At 43.4% G+C, this 13,851-nt stretch overlaps 1 protein-coding gene across 6 annotated transcripts in view; it reads left to right on the forward strand.

Annotated features, from left to right (window-relative positions):
* The first annotated feature begins 2,918 nt into the window (after nt 1–2,918).
* The window catches only part of ZFP2 (ZFP2 zinc finger protein), a 22,665-nt gene continuing 11,732 nt past the window's right edge, over nt 2,919–13,851 (forward strand). For 5 of the 6 annotated variants that reach the window (XR_003909677.1, XM_029941625.1, XM_029941623.1 and 2 more), the window contains exons 1-3: nt 2,925–3,159; nt 5,709–5,804; nt 13,608–13,740. The gene's annotated coding sequence lies outside the window, so the exon portion shown is untranslated. Of the gene's footprint in view, nt 3,160–5,708; nt 5,805–13,607; nt 13,741–13,851 lie in introns of all 6 variants that reach the window. The other variant, XM_029941624.1, reaches the window with a different exon arrangement.

Genomic DNA, 13,851 nt, shown 5'->3' on the forward strand with positions numbered 1-13,851 from the left:
AACATTAAAATTTTTTTAAAAGGTACAGCACATGGAATATACTCAATGATAAGGTAATAGCATTGTATGGTGACGGACAGTAGCTACACTTGTGGACACAGCATATTGTATAAACTTAACTAATCACTATGTTATACACCTGAGAGTAATGTGTCATTTGTCAACTATACTCAAGTTAAAAAGAAAGATTTTTAATAATTGAGGCACCTAATTTTAAAATAAAAGATATTTTAACATGAGGTGATCCATTAGTGAATCTGTTAAAATATGGGATATCATAGTATTGAAAATAATAATCTAATGTTTTAAGAACTAAGTTGGTAATATGTCATTTTAATGTTATAAAGAATCCTGAGCTTCCCATTCTGTCTGTAATGAAATCACAAGCTCCCCACTTTGTTCCAACATCAGATGAGTAAAAAGCCCAATGAACCACAGGCAGCATGACAACAGGAGTGCAGGACAGTGTCTGGAGGCAGGAGCCGTGAGACAGGAGCCCCCTGGCTGCCCCAGCTCAGAGCTTCTGGAGCTTCCAGGGTGCAGAGAGGAAGGGATCCAGGCAGAGAGAGGGAGTCCCCCTGAGTTAAGGAAATAGGCATGACCATCTGAGGAGGGAAAGGCAGCCTCAGGTCCAAGAACCAAGGAGGTATGTATGTACTTGCTGCAAGGAGGGTGCAGCTTAATTAAAAACAAACAAACAAACAAACAAACAAACTCAGAAGAGTCTGCTGAGAGTGTGGTAAAGGAAATAGTCTGTTAGCGTGACTGGCCCAATCTAAATAACCCCTTTACCTATTTCTAGAAAAGTTTCTAATCTTTTTTTTTAAATGTGTAACTGGCATTGTTGTGAAATTGTGGTTTTTCTGATATCAATTCTTTGAAATGTTTGAGACTACTTTATAACCTAGCATGAGGTCATTTTTTAAAAATAAATGTGTTAAAATGTATTTTCATTAACTTTGGAATGCAATATTCCATGTCTCTTCATTAAATCAAACTTGTTAATTTTGCTGTTCAGAAATTCCGTATCTTTAGTGACTTGGGGGGGATTGGGGATCAGCTTTTCTATCAGTTACTGATAGTGGCAGGTTAAAAATACCTCTAGGTATTTTTTTCAAATGCCTCTTGTCAATTTTTGCTTGATATATTTTGAAGCTACATTGTTAAGTACATAAGGGCTTATTAATTTTTTGGTTAATTAACTTGTTATTGTTCTGTAATTACTTTTCATACTTCTAGTAATGTTTTTTCTTAATATGTTATTTTGCATTTAACTAAATGTAGCCACATGAATTTTGTTTAATATTTGCCAGGTGTATCTTTTTTTTCCTTTTAAGATGTGTGTATCCTTGTTTTAGCATACAGCTATGTTTTAAAAAATCTAGTCTTACAGTATTTTTAATTGGAAAGTTCATTCCAGTGCATATCTAGTGCTTACTGATAGACCTAGGTTTATTGCTACCATCTCCTTATGTAGCTTTGGTCTAAATTTTTGTTTCTGGGTTTTTAGGGTTAGGGTTTTTTTTTTTTGTGGTTTATGTCATATTATGTTTTTATATTATGCTATGTTATGTTATTTATTTATTTTGTCTTCCTTCTCCCCTATCCCATATCCTCTGCCTACTTGTTTGGAAATTGCGTGCTCTATGTTGTGAGTTTTACCAAGGACCATTTCTATACCAGAACAACTATGGTGAATATGTTCATGTAGTTACTAAAGTAAGAATGTCCTATAGTGGTGGAGAAACTGTTGGTTCAACATATTGTCTTACTGTGGTGACATATTTTTTACTTAGTTTGGTACTATATGCATTACCTTACTTAGCTTAAATGAATCATGAAGAGTTTCATATTTCTCAGTATTTTGCAATAGTTGAGACAGCTCTCAAAAGGAAATAAAGTTAGTTAAATAAATAAAGATAGTAGTTAAAAGTAGTAAAGAAATATTTTATTCAGAGCTACCGCAATAGGGGAGAGAGTCTTTAGTAAAATTTAACTCCACTCTCAATACTGCAAAGACTGCTGAGGATTTACGGCAACAAATAGAGTAAAGGTATCAGTGGATGGAAAATTACCAGAAGGAGACAGCAAAATTGGGGGATTCTTGCAAACCTGTCTCAATAGGATTCTTGCTAAAGGCAGGACAAGGACGTAGACCTCAAGAGTAGAGGATAAGGAACTTGATCAGATATAAGAATGGGGCTTCTACCTAAACTGACTTACCAGGATTCTTGCTAAAACTAGGGCTCTGCTGGACAAGGATTGGGCCCAAAATGTGGCCTAGAGGACTCAGAGGGAAATGTCTGAAGTTTGGTCAAGTCTTTGTCACAGCGTAGAAGGAGGCAGAGGAAACTAGCAGTTCTCTTTATAAAACGAAATATTACTATCTATCCTACCATATCCATCTCTTGAGCTACCGAACGCCATCTATTTCTCCAGGGTTCCAGCACAGTTGTTCCCACGGAAACAACTCTGGCCATATATTTAACTGGAGATTTTTGCTGCATTCCACACTGTGCCAATCTTGAAGCACTTAGCGTAGGTCCTGACACTGAGCTAGGGTTGGGGCACCGAAATCACCATTCACGGAGGGCCCACTAAGAATGCTGCAAGTTACTACCTTCTGACAAACTTTGCAGGAGACTGGTTATTTCACAAGAGGAAAGTGAGGCTGACTTAAGGCTTTCTGTCTCTTCTCCCCTCCGCATGGGTTAGGCACCACAGCTCTAACGAGGAGGGGCTTCCTTAGGATAGCCGGGGTAAGTTCGCCACGGAGTCCCTTCCGAGACAAAACCTCGCTAACACTAAGCCACCAGGCTTCTTCAGTCAAAATCGCCCCACCCTCCCGCGGGCTCGCGCCTGCGCACTTACTCCGGCGTCGCATCTCTACGGCCTTGTGGGATATGTAGTCCGGCGCCCCGGGCGTAGGCGCCGGGCAGGACTGCGTCCGCACTGGCTGCTCTGGCCCCGCTCGGAGAGGGAGAGGGTGAGTGCGGTGCCGCGGCGGGACCCGCCGGATCCGGCTGGCGCCAGGCGGTGATCCCAGGCAGCAGGCGGCCTGGACGGCCCGGCGAGGCCCCTGAGGGGCGGGGCCGGCCCTGGATGGGCCCGGGGCAGCGCTCTCTCCGTCCCTGCGCGGCGCCGGGCCGCTTGCTCCAGGTGCGCCCTCTCTCGTCCCGGGAGCCCGGCTGGGTGGGGATACCGAGAGCTGAGGGCGCCACCTGTCGGGAGCGGCGAGGGCGGGGGACCTGGTGCGGCCCCCCGAGGGGCCAGTGAAGGGCCGAAGGCGCTGGGAGTCGCTCGCAGGCTGGGTTCTTCCCCTCCGGCTTTCTCCGGGCCCCGCTTTGGATGTCTCGGGGGGATGCTGCCCCCGGTACGCGGTCTCGGGGCTCCCGCACCTGCCCTTTGTGTAGATCTCGTCTTGCGGACGCGCCCTCTGTGATTTCCAATTAGGAGCGGTCCTGGCGTGGGCTCCCCGCGACCCATCACCTCTAGGAATGGGGCGGGGGAGGGAGGCAGCCCCGTACAGATATCTATTTCAGGGAATCCTTTTCTTTCCTAAATTGCTTTATTAAAGCAATTTCTTTCTCCTCCTCCTCCACCCCGCAAAAAGAAAAAGTTCACTATAGCAAAACTAGAAAATTAAGAGGAGCATAAAGGAAAAAAATTATCTGAAAGCTGTCAAAATCTGCATGTTGCCGCATACATATATGAGTGAATATTGAAACGCTTTGGTTTTACACAAAGATGCGGACATTAGTATCCTTTTCTACATTTACTATTAATGTGTTTTGTGGGGCGCTTGGGTGGCTCAGGTCATGATCTCTCGGTTCTTAGTTTGAGCCCCATGTCGCGCTCTGTGCTGACAGCTCAGCCTGGAGCCTGCGTCAGATTCTGTGACGCCCTCTCTCCCTTCTCCTCCTCTGCTCACATATTCTCTCTCTCTCTCTCTCAAAAATAAACATTAAAATGAATTTTGAAATACATTTGCAAAGGATTTAAAGTGCACACATGTTAAACTCTGAGATTTTTTTTTTTTTACAAGTGTTTATATCTGTGTAAGTACTACTGGAGCCAGATGGATAAAAAACTTTTTACAAAACATTTTTTGAAAACGTCTAGTTATACCAATGTTTAAAAACAATTCTCATTTTAAAGAGTGTGAGAAAAAGTATCTTTGTGCCGTATTCACTCCTTTAAGCCTCTAGTCTTTCTCAGCTTTTTTTTTCATCTGTTATAAACAATATAGGCCATCTGGCTACACATATCTGTGCATTCCTGTCTCATTCTCTTCTCATGAAATGCTCATTTCTCTTCACATGAAATTTTTGGGTCATACTGTAAGGCTTCTGATACCTCCCATCTTTTTTTTTTCTTAAACAGATTTCTTTTTTTTTTAATGTTTTTTATTTCTTTTTGATACAGAGAGAGAGAGCATGAGAGGGGAGGGGCAGAGACAGAGGGAGACACAGAATCCGAAGCAGGCTCCAGGCTCTGAGCTGTCAGCACAGAGCCTGACGTGGGGCTTGAACTGACAAACGTGAGATCATGACCTGAGCCAAAGTCTGAGGCTTAATGGACTGAGCCACCCAGGTGCCCCGATATGTCCCATCTTATTCTCTCCAGAAAAGTAGTAGTCTGTAAGTGCCTGATGGACCCACATCAAGTCTGGGTGTTCCTGTTCTTGAACTCTCTGAGGAGATTGTTTAAATTTGCATTGGGAACACTAATGAATATTCTTATGCAATTTGAGTTTTGTTTTTAAACTAGGCAGAAATGTCACATTTTCATAGGGTTGGACGTGGAAACCATCCCTTTAAGCCTGTGTCTTTGGACGTCATTGTGAGGGGGGCCTTCTGTCCCATTAAGGTCACACAAGTGTTCATCTGCACTTTGTTCTAGTACTTGAGCTTCATTTTATGTGCAAACTTAGTTTCCAAATGTAAGCCCTTGTTCTAAGTCCTAGTTCATCCCTTTTTCACTGATCTGAAATGTCACTTTTTCATGTCCTGAATTCTTATGTGTAAAATTTTTTCTGAACCATTTGTGTTGGAAGGATTTTCTGCTAGACTATAATCTGTGGGAGCAGAGGATTTATCTGTTTTGTTTGCAGCTGTATTTGCCCTCCCCCCTAGGAATGGTACACAGCAGGCAGTCAGCGGCGTATCTGGGGAATGACCCAGCCTGTCCCATAGCACTTTGCGCTAATTATTGTAGCTTTACAGGGAATCCGGTGGACAGGTCCTCCCTCATCACTCTTCCAAGTGTTCTCCGGCTGTTGTTAACACAATTAATTAAAAAAAATCTTGTCCATTATGATCTCTAAGATACTATTACTTGGCATACTTGGTTGGGAATGTGTGACGTTTATAAATTAATTTCAAAGAAGTGACAACTTAAGGATGCCGTGACATCCTGTCCAGGAATGTGGTATGTCTCTCTGTTCATCCTTCTATATGAATCTAAATAAGCTTAGTAAAATAAACTTCATACATAAAAATTCCAGTTTTCCTTGAGTCCATACCACACATGTCTTATTTGGTTTATATGTAGGTATTTTATTTTTTGCTGTTGCAGGAGCCTCATTTCTCCCATTCAAGTACTAACCAGGCCCGCCCCTGCTTAGCTTCCGAGATCGGGGGCGCATTCAGGATGGTGTGGCCATAGACAGGAGCCTCATTTCTCATGGCTTCTTTTCCTTCCCTCAGCTCCGCCTCCTCAGGATCCGGCCTGTCCCCTAGGAAGGATCCCACAGGAAGGCGGGAGAAGGCATGGCTGCTGGGCCTCTGCCATTGGGAACTCAGGTGAGCCCCTTCTCTCTGAATCCTCTCCCTTACTCCCTACCACTTACTCCAGGCCTGTATGTGGGCTTCACGGCAGAGGACGGGGCTATGGAGATCTCCAAATTTGAAAATTTCCCACAGGCCCCCGTTAGTGTCCTTCAGCTCTTTCCTCAGCTGCCACTTCCTCATTCAGCTGGAAGCCCTGGACTACTGAGCTTTTGGTGCCGCTCAAGGGTCACAAAAGGAACGAAAATCCTATGAAGACGGTCTGGGTGCTTACAGAGTTTACAGACTCTCAGGGAACGTAAAAGTCACTTCTTTAAAAGATACAGTCATGATGACTGTATGTGAATAGGGTACTAGGAACAAGTATGGCTCGGTATCCAGACTGTCAGTGTCCTAAGACCTGGAGGAGGACATCAGTGTGGCAGCCAGGAGAAGTAAGGCCGGATAGTGATAATGGGAGATTTGCTGGGATGGAGTTAAAGTCTCCCAAGATTAAATCCTGACTCTACCATTAATAGCTGCATTGTCCTGGGTAAGTAACCTGACTTCCCTGAAGTTCCTCATGGGGATGATGGAAATAACCGCATTAACTGAGCGTGTGCCACATAACTGATGTTGGCAAGCATTTCACCTGGTTCATTTCGTTTAATAATACACACTTCCTAGGTCTGTTGGAGAACCAAAGAGACTCTAAGTTCAGTAAAAAGTGCTCCGCATAGTTACTGGAATGTTAAAGGTGCTCTCCGTGAGGCATTCTTAGCATTATTCCAGCTCGGTGGAGCAAATGTGTCAGCCACTTGTGGTGAGAAGGAATCAGATACAAAGTTTGGGGTCAAGCGCCAGGAAGGAGGAAGGAGTTTGTGTGTTCGGTAGGCATGAGGGTGGAAAAGAAGGAATTTTGATAAGGGAGTTTGTTCCTAGCTTTCCTAGAAAGACGCAGTGTCCCATCAGCTAAAAGAAATCATGCAGGGGCACCTGGGTGGCTCAGTCAGTTAAGCCTCTGACTTCAGTTCAGCTCACTATTTCACCGTTCATGAGTTTGAGCCCCACGTCGGGCTCTGTGCAGACAGTGCAGATCCTGGGCCTGCTTCCAATTCTGTGTCTCCCTCTCTCTCTCTGCCTCTCCCCTGCTTGTACTCTGTCTCCTTCTCTCTCACAAATAAACATTAAGAAAAATAAAAAAAGAAAGAAAGAAATCATGCAGTGAAAGAGTAGTGAGAAGCTCAGGGGTTTTATTGTTTTTGTTTTGTTTTATTTTTTACCCTGTGAGATTGCGTGAAAATGGAACCTCCTAGGTTTTACTAGAACCTGGAGTTGTTGCTTCTCTGGAAAAGGAGTAAGATACCAGGGGGACTTGGCCCAGGAGACTCTAAGGTTTTTTTTCTTTTTTATTCTCTTTTCTTTGTAAGGTTAGGCTTGCGTAACCTTCTCTGCCATCCTACAGGACTTGTGGTTTCTGTTCATAAGACCAGATATGTCACTTGTGTATTGATCAAAGGAACCAGTTTAAGGAAGGCTTCATGAAGACCCGTATTAACTGTTGTGATTTCTGTTTTGTACTACTTTCTCTCCTTTGTCAGGCTCCATTATAAAAGGCTTCAGAACTCACCAAAAAATAGGCAGAAAAAAGAGGGAGTTTCTGGAAGAGTTTCAAGGGGCGGTGCTCAGAAGATTTTGGTTGATGAAGGTTGTGGTTTGGCTCTCAGAGCCTTGATTCTATTTAGTTAAAACAGTGTTAAGTTTTTAAATCAACTTTTTCCCCCCAGGTATAATTTTTATAAAATAACCCATTTTAGGCATATAATTCATTGAGTCTTGACAGATTTATGTACCAACATAGCCACTGGCCCAGTCAAGCTAGAGAACGTTTTCATGACCCCAGAAGGTGCTGCCACCGCATCCAATCTATATCCCCCATCCCAGGCAGGCACTGGTTTGATTTCTGAATACTTCAGGATGTGTTTCCTGGAAACAAGCTCTTCTTTTATGTAACCAGAATAACGCAGACCAAACGAGGAGGTTACCTGGATACAGTATTATTAGCTAATCTGCTGACCTTACACATATTTTGCCACAAATGTCCTTTGTCTGGTCCAGAACCCAATTTAGATCACAACCGGCATTCAGCTGCTACCTCTCCGTAGCCTCCCTTATTCTGGAACAGCTCCTCAGTCTGTCTTTGATGACCTTGACCCTTTGACTTGGGACGTATCAGTGCAGCATTGGAGACCTCCTTTTTTCATCTTTCCCCTATTGGCCAGTGATGTGACTATGAATCACCTAAGCATGACTTGTATTTGCCCTTAAATTTTATCTTCTTGGGGCGCCTGGGTGGCTCAGTTGGTTAAATGTCCAACTCTTGGTTTTGGCCCAGGCCATGATCTCACGGTTCGTGAGTTCTGGCTCCACATTGGACTCTGTGCTGGCAGTGCAGAGACTGCTTGCAATTCTCTCTCTCTCCTCTCTCTCTGCCCCTCCCCTGCTTGTGCGTGCATGCTTTCTCTCTCTCAAAATAAAATAAACTTAAAAAATTTTAATCTTTTTCTGAATATAAATACAGGCATGTAGTTGTAAAATAATTCTTAAGCCTATAATATATAATTACAGGTCTCAAGACCTCAAAAATAAGCATTTTTCTGGCCTTTTAAAAACCTATTTACATCCTTTGCCCAGTTTTATAATGGGTGGTTTATGTATAAAAGCCTCATGTAATATGGATACTAATCCTTTGCCATAGATTTCCAATATTATTCCCTGTCATTTTTCTTTAAACATTTATTCATTTTTCAGAGACAGAGACAGAGAGTGAGTGGGGGGGGGAGCAGAGAGAGAGAGAGAGAGAGAGAGAGAGAGAGAATCCAAAGCAGGCTCCATGCTCTGTGCTGTCAGCACAGAGCCCAGCATGGGGCTGGAACTCATGAACCGTGAGATCATAACCTGAGCCGAAGTCAGACGCTTAACCAACTGAGCCACCCAGGCGCCCCATCTTTTAAATCTGTTTATCTTCTTCTGCTACAATAAGTTTTGGAAGTTTCATGCAGTTAACTTTCCTTTTCCTTTGTTTGGCTTTGGAATCAGGCTCTGGAAGGCTTTCTGTACCCTAAGATTATATTTTCTATTAGTTTTATATTAAATTTACATCCTTGGGCATCTGGAGTTTATTGTATATAATGGGAGGTTGTAGTCCAACTTCACACAAAGATGTGGTGAAGCTTTTCATTATCCTTCCATTCGCTGTTAAACAGGTACTGAGCACCCGCCTACCACGTGTTAACGCAGCGTTCTGGACGCTCGGAAGAGGGCAGTGAATGAGGCAGGGCGGGTCCCTTTCTCCTAGATCCTGTCTGGGCACAGCAATGAAGAAGAAATAAGCACTGAGGACACGGATAGGTGCTGCGGGGGCCACCCAGAAGGGCGGCACAGTGGAGGGTGATGTCAGTTTTAGCTAGGAGTCGGAGTGGCACCTCAGGGGATGATATTCAAACTGATGTCATCTACTCAAAAATGTACTTATTCTCCATAGATTTGAAATCCTACCTTTAATGTGTACTCTTTTTATACATATGTTATATAAAAATATATGTATGTGTCTGTGTACACACACAGGCTTTTCTGGATTCTGTTCTTTCGCTCTCTATTATAGTACCCCACTATTTTATTTGTTCTTTTAGAATTTACTTGTTGAAGCAAATCCCTCCGTGATTTTCTTTTAAAAATTCTGGTTACTGTACTGTTCATTTACGTTTACCCTTATAGTCAAAATTTATTAACTATCATCAAGTTCCAGCAGTAACAGTTAAAAAATATGCAATTCTGATTTGAATTCCATTAAATCTATCAATTTGAGGAAAACTACCATCTCTTACAATGTTTATTCTTCCTATTGAATGAAAAACTACCCTTCGTTTTATTCAGACCCTTCTTACGACTTTTGTTAAGTTTGATCACGAGGATCTTACATACTCCTATGAAGTATATCACAAGGTGTTTCATTTTGTGTTGCTATTGTGATGAGATTTGGCCATGGTCGTGATTTTTTTTTTTAATTGGATTGCTAAGAATCGTATCTGAAAACATTTTGTTGCTGGGGTGACTCAAACATCCTCACTATCATACTTTCTTTATAAATTATACTTTCATCATTTAAAATATCCCTATTCATTCCATTTGACTCTCAACATTTGCAAAGAATAAAAATGTCAAAAAGCCTGCGTTTTCAGGTTTAAGAAAACCTTTTCATGAAGGAGATAAACCCATGAAGCTGCTTATTTCAAACACCATGAGTTACCCTGTGTTTCTAACGAAGTGCTGGCAAGAAAAAGACCCATATGGCGTGGAAAGGAGAAAGGGAAAAACATCTGAAGGGCTTAACAACAAATATATTTTATGGACCATACCATTAAGTTTCAGGTTGCCCTTTTAAAATGCTCTTTTGTACTAATCTGAATCAGTCTTCAAGAGCCCTTTTATAGCTCCAGCATGTTTGGTGATAGGGACAAGCTCTGGGGCATGCTTGGGAGCGCTGCGCGTCAGGTGACGAGAATCCAGGGAAGTGGGGAAGACGGCATGTAGCTCATAGGCGTCTGAGTCTGAGCTTTTAATTTTGCTCAATATATTCAGCTAACTAGGCAATTTATTGGGGGAAAAAGTGGATTAATGTTTGGAAAGAGAATGCTCTATTTCTGACGCTACCTTCTTTCACAAAGAAAGGGCTTATGTTTTGTTTCCACATACATTTTACCTTAACTATTTGTATGTTCTCCTCCCTATTTCTTCTTTTATCTTTTCTCCTTGCTTTCTTTTTATTTGCATTTGCTATATCTTGTCTCTGTCCCCCCTACATAGATATTTTTTGACTTTTTGGTTTGTGTTTTAGGTATATCTCTTGTATGTGCTAGATTTGAAACCAACTTGAGAGTTTTTGTCTTTAAGAAAAATTTTTACGTTTATTTATTTTGAGAGGGAAAGGGGGGAGGGAGGGAAAGAGAGAGAGAGAGAGAGAGAGAGAGCGAGCATGAACTTGAAAGGGGCAGAGAGAGAATTCCAAGCAGGTGCTGTGCTGACACATTACAGAGCCTAACGTAGGGCTCGAACCCATGAACCATGAGATCATGACCTGAGCCAAAACCAAGAATCAGACACTTGACCAACGGAGCCACCCAGGTACCCCAAGAGTTTTCTGTCTTTTAATAAAATCAATTCATTTACATAGTTGTTATACAAGTATAGGTCTTTTTCTGATTATTTAATGATCTGTGTGTATTATGCTTTCTTGTGTCGTATTTTCTTTTTTAACATTTCCTTATTTTGTGGGGGGGGGACACACATCAGCGGGGGAGGGGCAGAGAGAGACACACACAGAATCTGAAGCAGGCTTCAGGCTCTGAGCAGCCAGCATAATGACGGATGTGGGCTTGAACTCATGAACCTCAAGATCATGACTTGAGCTGAAATCCGACGCTTAACCAAATGAGCCACCCAGGTGCCTCTATGACATCCTTTCTTTACATTTGTTAAACCCATGACTTTTTCTTCGTTCATTTTCTTCCTTTCATAAAATGGAAATTCTGCCATGTAATTAGATCCTACTAGTGGCTATCTATACATTTCTTGACAACATTTGTGAGTGATTTTTAACATTTTTTAATGTTGATATATTCATTAAATAATTAGAAAATGATGAGGTAGAAAGAGAATGAACTCTGACTTGGTGCTGACACTTTCTGGAGGTTCACAGCGGTAGGATGTAAAACACACACATTCCTTGCACATCGGTTCTGCCCATCTGTAGTCTCTGGGCCTTTTCTGCCCTGTACCCACTTACACAGCACAGCCCTCCGTCCACTGCTTTATTCCCATTACCTAGTCCCTACTTCTTTCCGTGTGTCGTCTTTCATCTTTTTCACAGAAGTCTGAAGTAATTTCATCTAGCTCATTCCTGGTCTTCCACTTAGCCCTTCATCCTCTGCAAGCTGACTTCTGCCTTCACCACTCTGCGGGAATTAGCTGATTTTCCAGCCAGCAGCTCTCTTTTCAGTCATCATTCTGTTTGACCCACTCTTCCTCCCTGAAACTCTCTCCTCTGACCTGAGTCTCCTGCCCTCACTCCCGCCTCCCACACCCCCTCCCCCACTCTCCCCGATGGGGGTTGGCTGCAAGTGTTCTTTGCTTGGCTGCCTTCTCTTCTCACATCAGGAGGAGGTAGATATAGATGGCCTTAGGTTGGAGTCCCAGCTGTGTGATCTTGAAGATGTGATTTAACCATTTTGATGCTCAGATTCCTCATCATAGAATGGTACTATCAGTCTAGCAGGCTGTCATATGGATTAAATGAGGTGAAGGGTCAGACTCACCTGTTAGTGCAAAAGTCAGGATGTTAGTGCTCCCTCCTTGTATTAGTCAGAGTTCTTCAAAGAAACAGAACCCAGAGGATATACACAGATAACAGAAAGGAGTTATAAAGAACTGGCCCAGGCGATTAGGGTGGTAGAGTCCCCACGATCTGCCCTCTGCAATCTGGAGCCTAGGAAAGTCAGGGTGTGTGTGGTTCTACAAACGCAGAGGCCTGAGGTCCAGGGGACTGGTGGTCTAAGTCTTGGTCCGAATCTGAGGGCTCAAGGGCTACGAGCACTGTCTGAAGGCCAGAGAAGGAGGCTGTCTCAGCTCAAGCAGAGCCAGCAAATTTGTCCTCTCTTAGCCTTTTGGATCTCTTTGGGCCCTCAGTGAATAAGGATGAGGCCCTCCCACATTGCTGAGGGCCGATCTCTACTCCGTCTACTGATTCACTGGGAGCACCCTCACAGAAACACCTGGAAATCATGCTTTACCAGCTCTCTGGCATACCTTAGGCCAGTCAAGTGGACACATAAAAGTAACTGTCACACTCACTCAACTGAATGCCTATGGTGTTTTGCTTCCTGGTCTAAGGCCGAGGGAACTAGGCTGAAATGGGCTTATAAATTTGAAATACCATTTTCAAGTCAAGCTGGGTGTTTTCTTGGTTCTCTCAACCATGTTCTAGATGTTTCTTGTTTATACACATTTTCCCTCCATTAACTGGGATTCCCACCTATATTGTAAAGCCTGAAATTCCACGTGTTGCCTTGACCACCCTGAGCCTCCCGGAGCCCCAGAGACCTAGCTAGGAGTTCCCCTGGTCTCCTTGTCCCGATCCAGCAGCAACGGCACCAGACCAGGTGCACCCTTCCCTCCCGGTAAAACCTAAGTGGTTTCACCTCCCTACCAGCCCATGAAACTGTTCATACAGGCCAACTACATCTTCCCATGGCAACCAGTGGTCACCTCACCCTCTTGTCTACACAGCCTGCCTCCCACAGCCCCTGCTGGTTCACAAGTGCAGCTGCTGAGTGGGCCTGCATGGTGGGTATTTCCTCCTTCCCCAGGCTGTGAGTAGATGTTACTGATAAATAGCTGTCGGTCTCTTCCATCCAGTGCTGGGTGTCACCTGGCCAGTCATCTTGTGCTTTTTAAGGAGCGGGGTCCCTCCTTCACCAGTGGGCTAAATGGGAGGCAGTCCGAACACCACCTACTTTTCTCTGGTGCTAATCTGGAGCAGCCTTCTGTACCTTTCCCTGGTATTCCCTAATACCTCCTCTTCCTGTCCTTAAATGCCAAAGCATTTTCTACATTGTATTTATCTGAGTATTTCATGATAATATACATTTTTATTTAGTTTCTTTTGGCAGATAATACATTTTTCTCACACAGACCTCTTTATCCTGCCCTTCTAAAGCTGCTTGTTTTTGCACCTCCCTCGGGGGGTTTTATTGGCATAATCCTTTAAGCATGAATTTATAGTTTCAGGAGTCCGTGACATTCAAGGATGTGTCTGCAGATTTCATTTGGGAGGAGTGGCTTCGTCTAGATTCTGCTCAGAGGAACCTGTATGGGAAGGGGATGCTGGAGAACTACAGGGACTTGGTGTCACTGGGTAAGGACCTGCCCTCGTACCTCAAAACCTCCCTGCTGACAGCCTTCCCCACCTCCTGACGCCTTGTACCACCGACCGGTAAAATTCAGGAATCTGCCTTGCAATCCTGCT

Source organism: Suricata suricatta, chromosome 6 (genome assembly GCF_006229205.1).
Source record: "Suricata suricatta isolate VVHF042 chromosome 6, meerkat_22Aug2017_6uvM2_HiC, whole genome shotgun sequence".
Taxonomy (NCBI): Eukaryota; Metazoa; Chordata; class Mammalia; order Carnivora; family Herpestidae; genus Suricata; species Suricata suricatta.